The sequence below is a fragment of the Hyperoodon ampullatus genome (assembly GCF_949752795.1).
Source record: "Hyperoodon ampullatus genome assembly, chromosome: 7".
In the NCBI taxonomy this organism is placed as follows: domain Eukaryota; kingdom Metazoa; phylum Chordata; class Mammalia; order Artiodactyla; family Ziphiidae; genus Hyperoodon; species Hyperoodon ampullatus.
The window spans coordinates 42,172,246-42,186,231 of NC_136920.1; positions in this window are offsets into that span (position 1 = coordinate 42,172,246).

The following is a 13,986-nucleotide window of genomic DNA, read 5'->3' on the forward strand; positions in this document are numbered from 1 at the left end:
AGACAAAGAAAGACAAATATTATATGATATCACTTATAGGTGGAATCTAAAAAATAATACAAATGAATCTATATATAAAACAGAAACAGGCTCACAGACAGAAAACAAACTTAGAGTTACCAAAGGGGAAAGGGAGGAGAAGGAGGATAAATTAGGTGTATGGGATTAACAGATATATAAGCAACAAGGATTTACTGTATAGTACATGGAACTATATTCAGTATCTTGTAATAACCTGTAATGGAAAATAATCTGAATAAATAAATAAATAAATAAATAAATAAATATAACTGAATCACTTTGCTGTATACTTGAAACTAACACAATATTGTAAATCAAGTATACTTCAATTAAAAGAAAGAAAGAAAGGAAGGAAGGAAGGAAGGAAGGAAGAAAGAAAGAAAGAAAGAAAGAAAGAATAAGAAAGAAAGAAAGAAAAGGCTTGATTCACACATGCCAAATGACGCCTGGATTTTCTTTTGGTTTTGTACTTTGGTTTTCTAATTCTCTATCTCCTTTTTATTTAGTTATCCCCTTGTTTGTTTATAATATTAACAATATTAAATTTGGAGGGCATCTTTTATCTTATGACCAATGGTGTTTTATAACCTTTACAAATGAGTCATGTACAGCCTTGCTCACTTGGAAACTCCTTGACTATAAATTCCAAACATTTAAAGCATTCCTCTGTCACTGAGGGAAACCGTGAACGTTTTAACAGTGTGTGTGAACTGAGTGTGCACTCTTCCCAGGGGTCTCCTCTGGACCCCCATCTTCTTCCTGGAGCAACACACCCTGCTCCATGAAAGACCTATCTGCTGTGCCAACAGACGGATGCCAAATCCTTTCAAGGTGAAACTGGGAAATAACAAAACAAAACAGCGAAAAATACTCAGCGTCATTTAGGCTCAGGATAATGGGTAATGTATCCACTATCACACTTCAATATCCAGATAAGAACGATGGATTTTTGTAATTTGTAGATCAGTTTTTCACAAAAGTTAAGGGTATTTGCATCAGAGCTCAACATTCTAGTTTTACAGTTGACCCTTGAACAACAAACATGGGTTTGAACTGCATGGGTCCACTTACTTATTTTTTTCAACAGTAAATACTACAGTACTCCATGATCTGCGGTTGGTTGAATCCACAGATGCAGAACCTCGAATATAGAGGAACTGCTTATACAGAGGGATAAGTTATACATGGATTTCCCACTGTTCCCCTGACCCCCATGTTGTTCAGTGGTCAACTGTACTTGATTTTCTCTGCTGTAATGGGGTAGCTGTCACCTCCATATTTCAATTACTTGGGCCTTCTCTGGTTTCACCCACTCCTGACATCCTTGTCCCAGTAAAGGCCCTGTTTCTAATTAGTAACAGTCTGAAATACATATGGCAGAGGAGTTTCTCCCTACTTAGTCAAGAGCCCGTTCATTCACCTTTACCCCACTCCTCTTGGGCACTCACTTTGTGTCAGGTCCCCCTTCAAATATTCATAAAACTCTACAGGTTATGTGCTATTATTATCACCTTTTACAGAGAAGAACATTAAGGCACAGAAAGGTTAAGTCAATTCCCAGCATCCTAAAGGCTGGGGAGTGGCAGAGCCAGACTCAACTCAGAGCACCATGTCTGTATCTACTCCAGTAGGCTGCCTTCTTGGTATCCAAAATGCCCACAACAGTTCCTTTTCCCTGATAAAAATGTAGAAATCTGATTGTTTCAGCATTCATTTATTTATTCATTCATTCAGTATGTTCTTTTAGTTGTTTCTTTTATATGGCAGGGACTGTGCAAGATAGCAGGGTTCCAATAATGAAGAAGACATGCATTGTATCTGCCTTCAAGGCAGCTACTGAGAAATTTTTATTCAAAAAAACCTAATATTAAAACGTACCCAAATAATTAAATAAAACTCACCAAAGAAAGCCCTACAATTAAAAAAATATGTAATTAATTAATTAATTAAAGTCAGGATCATTGCTACAAGCCGGGGAGGACCCTGTGAAAGGATGGATATAGCAGAGGGCCCCATCCTGGTCTGGAGGACCAGGGAACACAGATCTCTGATGTTGCTGATGGGGCCCTTAGCTAGGGCTAATTTTAGCCATAGCATGTACAAAGGCAAAGTGGCCACTGGACTTGTTTCTATAACATCTGGATTCCTGATTCCAGCCCAGTGGAATTGTTCAGCCAATTGCTATTTTTTGTTTTTTAATAATACGAGATATCTGCCAACAAAGCTTCAAAATGCCAACTTTCCTTTCACCTCTCCCTGGCTGTCTATGTATGCCCAGGTATTGGGTAAGTTCCTATAAAAGTTTGATAAAGTAACATGTCATAAAATGCTTTCCCCAGCCCTAAAATCTCAAGTAGTTCTCTACCATCTACCCTGGCATCCACCACCAGTTTGAAGTTTACCTAAAGCTCCTCCCTACCTAAGGATTTGAAAGTTTTAATATATAAATTCTTTAACATGTTGTAATGCCCTGTTTTTCTCCAATGCTTTGTGAACAGCATTAATATTTCTAGCCATCAAGATCTTAACTCTCTGAAACTTCCTTTTTACACTTTGTCCTTAAAAATCTTTCTAAAATGCGTTAATACAATGTTTTATCTTAGTAACAGTCTGGTGACTAAAATAAAACTGATCTCTGATTAACTCAGGATCTTGGATCCTTCTGCGAGATTTCTCAGGATATCAACATTTCTTAGATCTTGCCACATTGCCTACATTTGGATGTGCAGATTAGGGCCCTTGGTGTGGAAAAGATGGTATAGTTTTAATAGATGACAGTGAGCAGACAGATTTGCTGGATTTCTACTTTTCCTCCACCTTCCATCTCTCAGCAAGAAGAACTAGGTAGAAAGGACCAGGGGATATGTAAGAATCCCTATTTCAGAGCCCTCTTCCTCTGCAATCAGAGAACTCTGCTTTCATCTATTTCAAATCTAGAACTTCCATGGAGAATTTCAACGTCAAGAAAGGTTGCCACTACTTTCAGAGGTTAGAAAACTACCAATACCTGATTGGAATTAGTTCAAGTATCTGATCTCAAATAAATTAAATCTTGGAGTGATCTAGGAATTTGCAATGTGATCTTTTCAGTCCAGAAGTCATCAATAGTAGACGACTAACGATCTTTCCTAAATCCCTTCCAACTTGAGATTCTATGACTCAATGAATCAGTTGTCAGCCTGGACCACTTACCTTGACGTTTCTGCAGTTAAAAAAAAAAATCCCCACAAAGGCTGACTTTCTTAAAAGTTGTCCCTTCTAAAAATACTGGGAAGAAAAAAATATGGCTAGCTCACAGGTGCAATTTAGCGGTACTTACGGTCTAAAACCAGTATTGCTTCACATTAAAGAAACCCGAGTTACTATAAAGAGATGCTCTCTATAAATTCCAAGTACTGAATAATTATCCTCAAGCTTTCCAGTTGGTTTACTTTCTAAAGAGACAATAAATATGTCCTAGGAGTCCTTGGCAAGCAAAAAGCACCAGCTCCTATCACATGGAAGAAAAACTCAGAGCAGAAACCAAGGAAATAAGCAGGAAAAACTAGCAAGACTGAAGGGCAATGCTGTTAACTATGAAGTTGGTGATTTACACGATAGGTTTAAATCTACCAACGAGAGGACAGATCAACTGAAGAGAGCTCCCCCCAAAAAGAGGAGGAACCAAATCCGAAGTGCATTAGTGGGAAATAGAGAAGCGGAAGCTGTCCAGGATGTGGAGGGGAGAGGAAGAGAAGGTACAGCCCTTTTACGGTGGGATGGATCAATCTTCTTCCCTCTGAGTGGATGTATTACCCAGATCCACTCAGCAACACCGGACAGGGAGAATCCACTTCACCATTACAGTGAGAAGCTTGGGCAAACGTGTGAAGGTCGTTTGCCTCCAGGCTGCCTCCAGGCTGCTCCCGGGACAGTGGGGGAGGGGTGACTGAGTTTATGCAACAGGCCCAAGTACCTGCAAAATACTGCTTGATTCGGGCAAAAAGGCACTAGCAGAAGGAAAATATGTAATAATTTTAGAAAGAGCAGGAGGTACCTGGGCTTGAGTGCTGCTCTCAGAGTGACAGCCAAATCCCCTGGGAAAAACAACATAGAATATTTGTGACTCATTCCTCCCCACAACTTACTCCACAGCCAGCATTCTATAGGGAAGGAGGTGGGGGAGGGAGGTGATGAGAAGATGCCCTTCCAGCAAATTTGCAGTAGGGGTTCAGAGAGAGAGAATTACTTATTGCTGTTGGAAGATTACTTGCACTTACTTGCTTATTCTTTGCCAAGGAAATGACCTGAAACAGTTGGACCTGGGAATCTAAATTGTAGAGCTCCCGATTCTAATTCACAGCAAGGTTTGGGAACTACGGCTTAGGAAACAGCTTTGACACTGGCACACGACTGTTAGGGACCCAAGTGGATGGGGCCAAGAAACAGTGAAAGGAAAGGAAATGATGCACCCTTCCAATGCTGTGCTTGCAGCCAAGTAAATTCTTTGCGATGTTCAGCGACATGATTTAGAGGAAGACTGTTCTCTCCTTGATGTCACCTCAAAGAAGAACCATAGCACAGGATTCATGAGAAATGGTCATAAAGTTCTAGACTTAGCCCTGCAGCTGTGTAACTGCGTCACTTTGGGGCAATCCAGTTGACAGGGTCACAGAGGGCAGCTGAACCTAAAGGATTTCACTCCATTTGATTCCATGTCTCTCCAGCACTGACATAGATACACAACTTAGGAGAAAGAGCTCTCAATTCCAAGGATTGCTCATAAAGCTGGTCTTTGGCAAAGTTGCTAAATTTATTTTCTGCATTCTTCCCTCTGGTACTTCATTCCTTTCATCAGGTATGTGGTTCCTGACTCCCCAAGGGCCTTCTAGAAGTGCCACCTGGCCCACTGGCTTCTAATGCCTTTACACATTTATGATCAACCCTCAAAGCCTTGATAATTCATCAAGTAATAATTGTTTAAAGGGGGGAGGAATAAATTAGGAGTTTGGGATTAACATATACACACTACTACATAACAAATAGATAACCAACAAGGACCTACTGTAGAGCACAGGGACCTCTACTCAATATTCTGTAATAACCTATAAGGGAAAAGCATCTGAAAAAGAATGTGTGTGTGTGTGTGTGTGTGTGTGTGTGTGTGTATCACTGAATCACTTTGCTGTATACTTGAAACTAACACAGCATTGTAAATCAACTATATTTCAATTTAAAAAAATGGAGTACTATACAACCCCAGATTATCTAATCACATTTTAAAAAGTAACCAGTGAATTACTTATGTGGAACTTCCAAGTTTGTTAAAGCAAAATAGGAGGGAAGGTTTTCCCAAGTAAACTAATAGTACTTTTCAACACATCCGTTTGTTTGTTCCTAGGATCTTTCCGGATGATAGCTAATTCAAAATGGATAAAAGCAAATCAGATCTTAGTTATTAGCTATCTTTCCCCTCAAAAACCTGGAAGTTTCATGAAAGCAGGACTTTGCCTGTCTTGTCCCCCATGTATCCCTGGCAAAGTAGGCACTCCAATTTCCTATTTCTTCAATGAATTAATGAAAAGGTAATTTTTAACTATGAAATATAATTTGTGGGCTTTTATTCACAGATTCATCTTTTTAAAATTAGATTTCTACTTTGATTAATACTAAAAGAAATATGAATTCCTTAAGCACATTACTGGAGATGTAACAGATAAGGAAACCAGGGTAGAAAAAATATCTGGTTGTGGAAAATCATGAGGTCATTACACTTCAGTAACATCATCAATTCTTTTTCATTGTTTTAACAATTAAGTACCTGCTTTTTTGTCTAAATGCTAACATTCTAGAGGTTCCTAAAAAAATTAAGATGAATAATTAAATGAATTCAATTAGTATAACCTGATATATTCTACAGGTTTTAAAGAAAAACTATGATAGCCAACATACTTGGTTTCCATTATTCATCATGTGTGGAACCATCAACTCGTTAGCCTCCCTCAAGCTCAGTTTTCTCATCTATAAAGATGAAGGACAGTATTTCCCTCAGAGGCCAGAGGTAAGGAAGCTTACATGAGACTGTCTATATGGTATTTAACACAGTACTGCCTTTCAATTAATAATGATGCTTATTTGTTTTAAAGTACTTGAAATGTATTTTATTTCAGTTTTTCAGATTCTGGTTTCAAGGGAATTTCTCTGGATCTGTTTATTTACTAAAACTGTCTCAAGAAAATATCACATGTACTGTAGACACTGACTGATCCACAGTAAATATGGCTATCTTCTATTACCTCATTTCGGAGATATGACTCTCTGTAGCAACATGGTGAGACTTCATGTCATTTTACTAAACTAGTGCAAAAGACACACTTCTGCCTGTAAATTCTGTTTGCAAACTCTGTGAAGAAAAGACAGCTATTCCCAGAACATTTCCCGTCCTCCTTCTGCTTCCTCCTCACAGAGAAAAATAGAAGCAATGGCTCTGAATCACCAAAGTGAAGACTGGTTCACAGCCTCCCTTCTCAAGCCTCAATTGTTTTGCTCTTTCAAAGTGCCATCCCTTCAGAATAAGCCACTTCTCACATGTGAGGGCTTAGAAGTCTGGAGTGCTTCAGAAGTCAGCTCTATTAATTACAGTCAACCTCAGTGGCATTTTTTGCTTTCTTTTTCCCTTTTGAGGTATTAAACTGGCTGTCAGAAATTAAATTAATGCAGAAATGAATGGCTGAATATCTCCAAATTAAATCAGCTGTTAAAGAATGCCTGGAATATGATTTTTTTTGTTGCTAATGCTGGACTACAAACCCACAAAGTAGACTCCCTTGTTATTTAAGAGGACAACAGACATTAATATTATACAACTGCATAGGCCTTTCCATAAAAGTCCCACGTGACTTTTTAAGAAAAAATGCATAGATGCCAAAAATAGGAAACTATCCCATTCAGTGTTAACATACCAGTTTGTATCATTAAATAAGAAAAAAAAATGAGTATTTTAGAATTCATCTGTAAAATAAGAATTTTAAATGTCATGTAACTGCTTTATATTAAAATAAAAAACAGGTACTAAAAATAGGAAAAAAAATTCTTACGGAGTTTAAATATCAGTTTGTAGCCAGAAACAGTAAGAAGTGGATGTTTTAGGATTCATTCATAAAACAGGAATTTAAAATGTCCATAGTGGAGAGAACAATGACCTTTTTTTCATGAAAAGGATAATAACAAAGTTCAATTCCTAAGATTTATAAATTTGAAAAACTTTTAGGAGCAGAAGAGATCATAGGTATCCATTCTTTTATTATTCTACTGCAGGCACATAAAATGTAGCCCTCCAAGACAGACAAAAATCTATTCTATCCTGTACCAGGATTATGGATTTGCAATCAGGTAGGAATATCTGTGGTTATTTGCAAAGGTGACATTTCATTACATAATTAATACTGAATTTACTTATTTATTTATTTACTGAATAATACTTCTAATATTTTAAAATAATAATTTATTTACTGAATAATACTTTTCTTGATTGTGAAGTCTCTCCAGCTCTCTCCAATCCTTCCATGTGTGTAAGATGAGAGTTTCCATTAAACCCAAGAGGGCTGGCTATTAGTGCTCCAGGTTTTTATAAGGTGTTTCCACTGCTTTTAAATCTGTTTCATCACAATGACACTGTCTTTTGATGTCACTCTTGCATATGAAACTGAAGGAGGGAAAATGAAGTTCTTCGTTACTGTGATTCGAGTATCAATCTTTTCCAGTAGTCTCAGTCTACACACACAAAAGCCAAGAAGCCTATTAAAAGAATGTGATTTATGAACTTGTAAAACCCAAGAAGTCAATCAATATGTAATGAAGTAAAGAGAAAGAGAAAGAAAAGCAGGCAGGTGTGACAGAACGCTCGGTCGATGGCAATTACTGGCATGTCTGGATTGAAAGCATTCAGTTCGCTTACGAAGACCTCCAATTCTGATAAACACTGATTGATGAGTGAGAGGCACATTTCGGATTACACGTGCCTCTGCGTTTTCACTTCTCCTCAAAGTCACAGGTGGTGGCCCCTGTACTTACAAACACACGCTGCCTTGTTACAGTCTCCCATTCCCCCTTCGGATCAATCATTTTCATCTCAGTTATTCCCTGCAAGTTCATTTGAGTTTGTTTCCAGAATGACGTAGTTGTCAAAACGTTCCCATATTTTGTGAGATAAATGCAGGTACTTTAACTTACTTTTAAGTCACAAATAAGCCTTCTAAAATGCCTATCACACCTTCAAATTCAGTCTGAAAATGGTAAAGTGCTTAAATCTAGATGACCAATTAGTGATGGGGCACAGAATTCGGATTTTAGAATATTCGAGTCTAGCCGCTCACTAAGTCCCTAATTAGTTCCATGTTCCTGGGCAATTTATTAGCCGTCTCGGAACCTCGGTCCATCTGTAAAGAAAGAAGATTAAATCAGATTCACTCTGAAGTTTCTTCCAGCCCCTAAGACTCCGTGGTTTTTACATCTTTTCAGGATCACTAATGGAGCTATGGTGTTACAATTTATTCTATCTCTTAGGAGTTGTCTATCTAGTACAGGTTATTTATTCAAACACCAAACTCTATACCTCACTAAAATGTATGTGGAAATGTCATCGTCATGTAGTCAGTTTTGAGATTGGATGTTGGTCTGCCAAAGTACAATCACCATCAGTGGTTCTTCTTTCTCTTTTTTCCAATATATATTATTTCCCCTAATGACAACAGATGTAAAATTGGGATAGAGTTTTTGAAAGAAAATTTTATATTTCTTTTTCATGTTTCAGTTCTGAAAATACTGATGGATATCAAGTGCAGGGTAACATTTTCTGCACAGATTTAGTCAAAGGGAAAACTTTTATACGTTCCAGCAAAGCAGATAGGGTATTCATAACATCTGACAGCTATTCTAATAATCTTTCTCCAACATTCATTTACCTTTCATATTCATACCTTTCCTTTGGCAATTCCAAAATGGGGGGAAAATATGCAAAGGGTAATGCCATCTGTATGAGATATGAAATCTAGTGTGAGATGTTATTCAAATATTAAAAAATGATACACTCTTTCAGTTCATTTTCTCAGATTTTTCAACTGATACATGAGAGCATGAGATATAAATCAAGCCATTCCTGTAAAAAAAAACATCAAAAATAAAGACAAATTCAAAACATAGTCCTCTTTTCTGTAGGTGAAAGAAAATGGTTGTATAGAAAAAGAAAGAGAGGACAAAGGAAGGATTGGGCAATGGGGAGATACTCCTTTTGAAGCGTGAATCCTCTGTGGTGACACCATTTAACCATTTCTTTTAAGCCCTTCTTAAATGCTCATTTAAATGTTATTTTTCTTAGTTCATTAAAGTTATCATACATGAGCTTGCATTTTTTAGTAGAAAGGATCCAGTTCCTTTTTAGAAGATAATTTGCAACCAAAAGCTGGAAAATTAAAGACAAGTGAGCCCAAATATTTTACAACAGACAGACTTCCTCAAAGAAGTCAGCAACAATACAGACTCGAAGGTACCAGCAAATGTTCAATGATGCCCAACAACTAGTAAGGCTTGGTAGGGAGAAAAACTTGCTCTCTCTTTTATAGTGGGAATTGGAAAATAGCTTCCTTCCGAGTTGCAAGGAACAGTCACAGAAGTTCAAGTTACCAACAAGAGGTACCCTACTTGTCTATAATCTTTCTTCTTGCTTCTGCCAGGGGAGAAAAATGAGGAAAGAAAGAAGGAAAATGTGTGGTGAGTTGCTTCAATGGTCACAGAAGAGATACATCATGCCAGGCAATGGCAGAAGCAGACCAAAAGAGCAAGAACTGGGGAGCCCCACAAAAAGCAAAACAAGACAGTTTCGAGGCTCCTCCAGGTAGAAGAAGAGGCAGGTCCCCTGCTGTGCCAAGAGCTTCCTCCTCTCCTGCCATGACTTACATAACTTCAGGATCTACCTTGCTAACCTACCCAAACTACTCCCCTCAATTCCTGAACACACCCCCTCAACTCGACTTCAGAGCCTAATTCCGCAGCCACAGCCCAGGCCCTTGGAATTGCCACATCTCTGAAATCACTAAGAAATCCCAACATCTCTAATTATTTCCAATCCTCCTCAACCCCCTTACATCTTCCTCTAAACCTGCTCTTCTTCATCTTTACCAAGACTTCAACCTATGACACGGGTACCACTCTTGGTTTCCTTTGCTTCTCCACTTCGTTCTCCTTCATACTCCCATTCACAGGCATCTCCAATTCTATCGCCTCATGTCTTTCTGACCAACACCTCTTGACAACCTGCAATTCTGAATAACCCTCCATCTGTTACATGTTCTACATTTTCCAGGCAGCTACAGACTACAGGAAAGTTCCATATATCAGGGTGACATATGGATGCTCATAAATGAGCTTAAACTCCATCAGAGTCCTCAGTGCTACCTGGTATGCATAGTACTTACCTTTGGTATACTCTCTGCCTCATTGCCTACTCCAAACTATCACTGCTTTCCTTAAAATCCCTAATTTTCCCACAATCTCTTCACTCTAGCCTAGCTTTCAACCTTTCCAAGGAAACAAAGGCGATGGGTTGGGAAGTCTCTTACCTTCCTTCCTCGAAATGGAGTGATGCTCACCCGCTCTTGTCTTACAGGAAGTATTATCCTTCTCCGGACCAAGGGCAATTTCTGCAGGCTCTCTTAATCCCCCTTCCCGCACTGTTTCTTTTGAGAACTTTCCCCCATTAATGATCTCTTCTCTCTTGTATCTTCTTCTGGTCCCTATTCACGACCTGCTGCACAACCTGCGGGGAACCATCTTCTTAGGAGACCATGTGTTTGCAGCCCAGGCTCCTGCTTCTACTGGACCTTTCTTCTCTGCCTATAAACATACTTGTTTTCCTCTTATCCTCATAAGAACCTTCTCGGACCCAATTTTCTCCTTAAGCGTTAGCCTCGAACCCCTCCTTTCTTTCACTGCCAAATTTCCTGAAAGAGGATTCAAAATTTGTTGCCTCCACCTCTTCCTTCACTTCAGCCCACTGCCATCTGGCAGGCATCCCTCCCCACCACTCTATTCAAATGACTCATTCAACAGTGGTCATTACATCCTAACTGCCAAATCCAATGGCCTCTTTCAGCATTCATCCCCTCCCACATCCTTAATTGCTCTGAGACAATAGATGAGGGTGATTGCTTGGCTTTGGGGATACTCCCCTGGGTCTTCTACCATGGCTCAGATCACTTTTCCTCTGTTTCCTTTTCTTCTGCCCAATTTTTAAACCTGGATGTCTTCAACAGTCACCTTTTTTTTTTTCACCCTAGAGCAGGGCCTGCAAACTGAAGCTGACCCAGGAGCCCAATCAGGCCAGTATCCTGGTTTTGTAAATAAAGTTTGATTGAAACATAGCCACACCCCATTTATTTACATACTACCTGTGGCTGCTTTCAAGCTGCAAAGGCAGAGTTGAGTAATCATAATAGAGACAGTACAGCCTACAAAGCCTAAAATATTTACTATCTAGTCTTTTACAAAAAAGGTTTGCAGATCCATCTCTAGAGAGTCAAGGCTGTAGCTCCCAAAGCGTGGTCCCAGAAGAGCAGCACTGACATAAACTGGAAACCTGTAGGATAAGCAGTCCTTGAACCCCACCTCAAGTTTACAAAATCATAAATTATGGAGTGAGGCACAGGAATCTATGTGTTACAAACCCTCTCAGTGATTCTGATGCTCACTGCAGTTTAAGAACCTTAGGTCAACACAATGACCCTGGACAATCTCCAGGGCTTCAAGTACCACCCGTGCATGTGATAGAGACTCTTGAATCAAGCTCTGCTATGTTCTAAGTTAGTATTTTCAACTAACTCCTGGATATTTCCCCTTGGAGGCTCATTCAGTCATTCAACAAACCCTTTCTCAATACCCTGTATAGGATGAGCTGTGATCAGTGCAGGAGTTGGGTGGACAGACAAAAATACATCTCATGCAATATTGGAGATATGCTAAAGAATTATTGGTTGTTCAAATTCAAATTTAACTTGAGATCTGTATTTTTATTTACTCTACCTAGCAATCCTATGTAGGAGCTATAAAGTGAACATAAAAGAGCTTTTACTCAAGAGTAATGCGGAGTTCAATCAGGGAGCCGATGATATAAACAAAGTGCAAAACAATATGATTACCTCAAAATCTCACATTTCAAAAATCTCCTCCCCTCTTCCTACGTCAGTTAATAGCTGCAAGGTCTTTTGGGGCTACGCTACTTCAAAGACCTCTTCTAAATACCCCAAAAAGAGATTCTGACCCTAGAGTTGAGGGAAAAGTTGTAAGGCAGAGAGGAACATTCTAATCAAGTGTGTGTATTAGAAAAGGGTTGCCATATGAATCACAATGGAATGATAAGAAAGGCATTAAATTTACTTGGGTGCTCATTTCTTTAAACTCTGACCTTAATCCATTGTTATATATAATGCACAGTAACAGAGTTGATATTTACTATTTTAAGGCATTTTAATAAAGATTGGATCCATAGTTTAAAAAATCATGCCCAGTGAAAAGTTCATGGTTTGGAATCTGGATCTAAAATTCAAGTCCTTGGCTTATGGTTCAGATCACAAACCAAAGCCTTGTGGCTCACCTGGTAGCATTTTACCCTATTAGCAGGCCAAGGACCCAGGAAGACCTCTTTAACGTTGGGTTTGCAAACACTGATGACAACAGTGATGTAGAGCAGTCTATCAACCAGCATCTTTTGCAATAAGAAAGTCGATTTCTAAAACAATGTATGGGGTAGGATGCAAAATGTTTGACCTACTAATTTTCAATTTTCTGACAGTTTTCTACTGAGAAAAAAAAGACAATTTCCTAAAACAGAGAGCAAGGTAATATTTTTTTTAAAAAAATCAGGGCTTCCAGCAAAGAACATTTCCATCTAACTCTGAGCAAACTCATTTTTAAAACTTTCCTCAAAAGCCCCAGAAGAAAACTTACCACTGTGATAATTCACCCACATCTGAAAGCATTCCACTGAATCATCTGTGTTATTGGAAACAATGACAGCAGAGACAAACAATATTCAGACTTTATCTCATTTTAGCTTCTACATTCTCTAACTTTGTCTCCTCTTTTCATTTTAATCAATATTGGTTGATTTCAATTCAACAGGTCACACACTCAACACCTGGTTTAGGTGGGAAACTGAAGACCATAGAGAAGGGGCAGCTGCCTGCCAGGCCCCAAGATAATCTGCAAACCAAATATAATTATTCCCGGATTTTAATATTTCTAACATCACTTTGGTAAATTCAAATTTATAACTCATAAATTATATGTCTCTTTACAAAAGAATAACTTGGAGGGCTTCTTTACATGAAAAGATTTCACAACAATTAAAAAAAATCCTCTGAAGATGACATATTCTGTTTCCTAGAATGCACCTACTAAATAAGATTTCCTTCTAATTGTTCATTGAATAAAGAAGAATTGCCAGGATAGATTAGGAGCATCAAGTTGAGAAATTTGACTCTTCAAGTGTTAGTTATTGGGTAACTGGCCACCCTCGGTTCCTGTATCAGGATGCTCCAGCATTGAACAGGGAGTCCTGCTTTTAGAGGTGTCCATAAGAGACAGATCAGAAATCAATTCCCAGGTGAGTTCAGAGAAAACACTTCTGTGCCCAAACTAGCAGAGCACAGCCACTGCAGCAATACCACGTCTTATTCCTTGATGGTTACTGGTAGGCCTTATCTCACCCCCATACCTTAAATTCCTCAAAGTCAAGAAGAGTTAAATTTATCTCCCTGGCCCTCCCAGCACCCAGCAAGATGCAGAGTGTAACAGGGTCGCCATGAATGTTTATGATCCAATAAAGACGAGGATAGGAGGTGGGAAACCACAGAGAAGGGTGATTCTAAGCTTTCACTCTAATGTTGCACTTAACTGGCCCTTGAAATATTGTTCCAATTTTAACTACTAGTA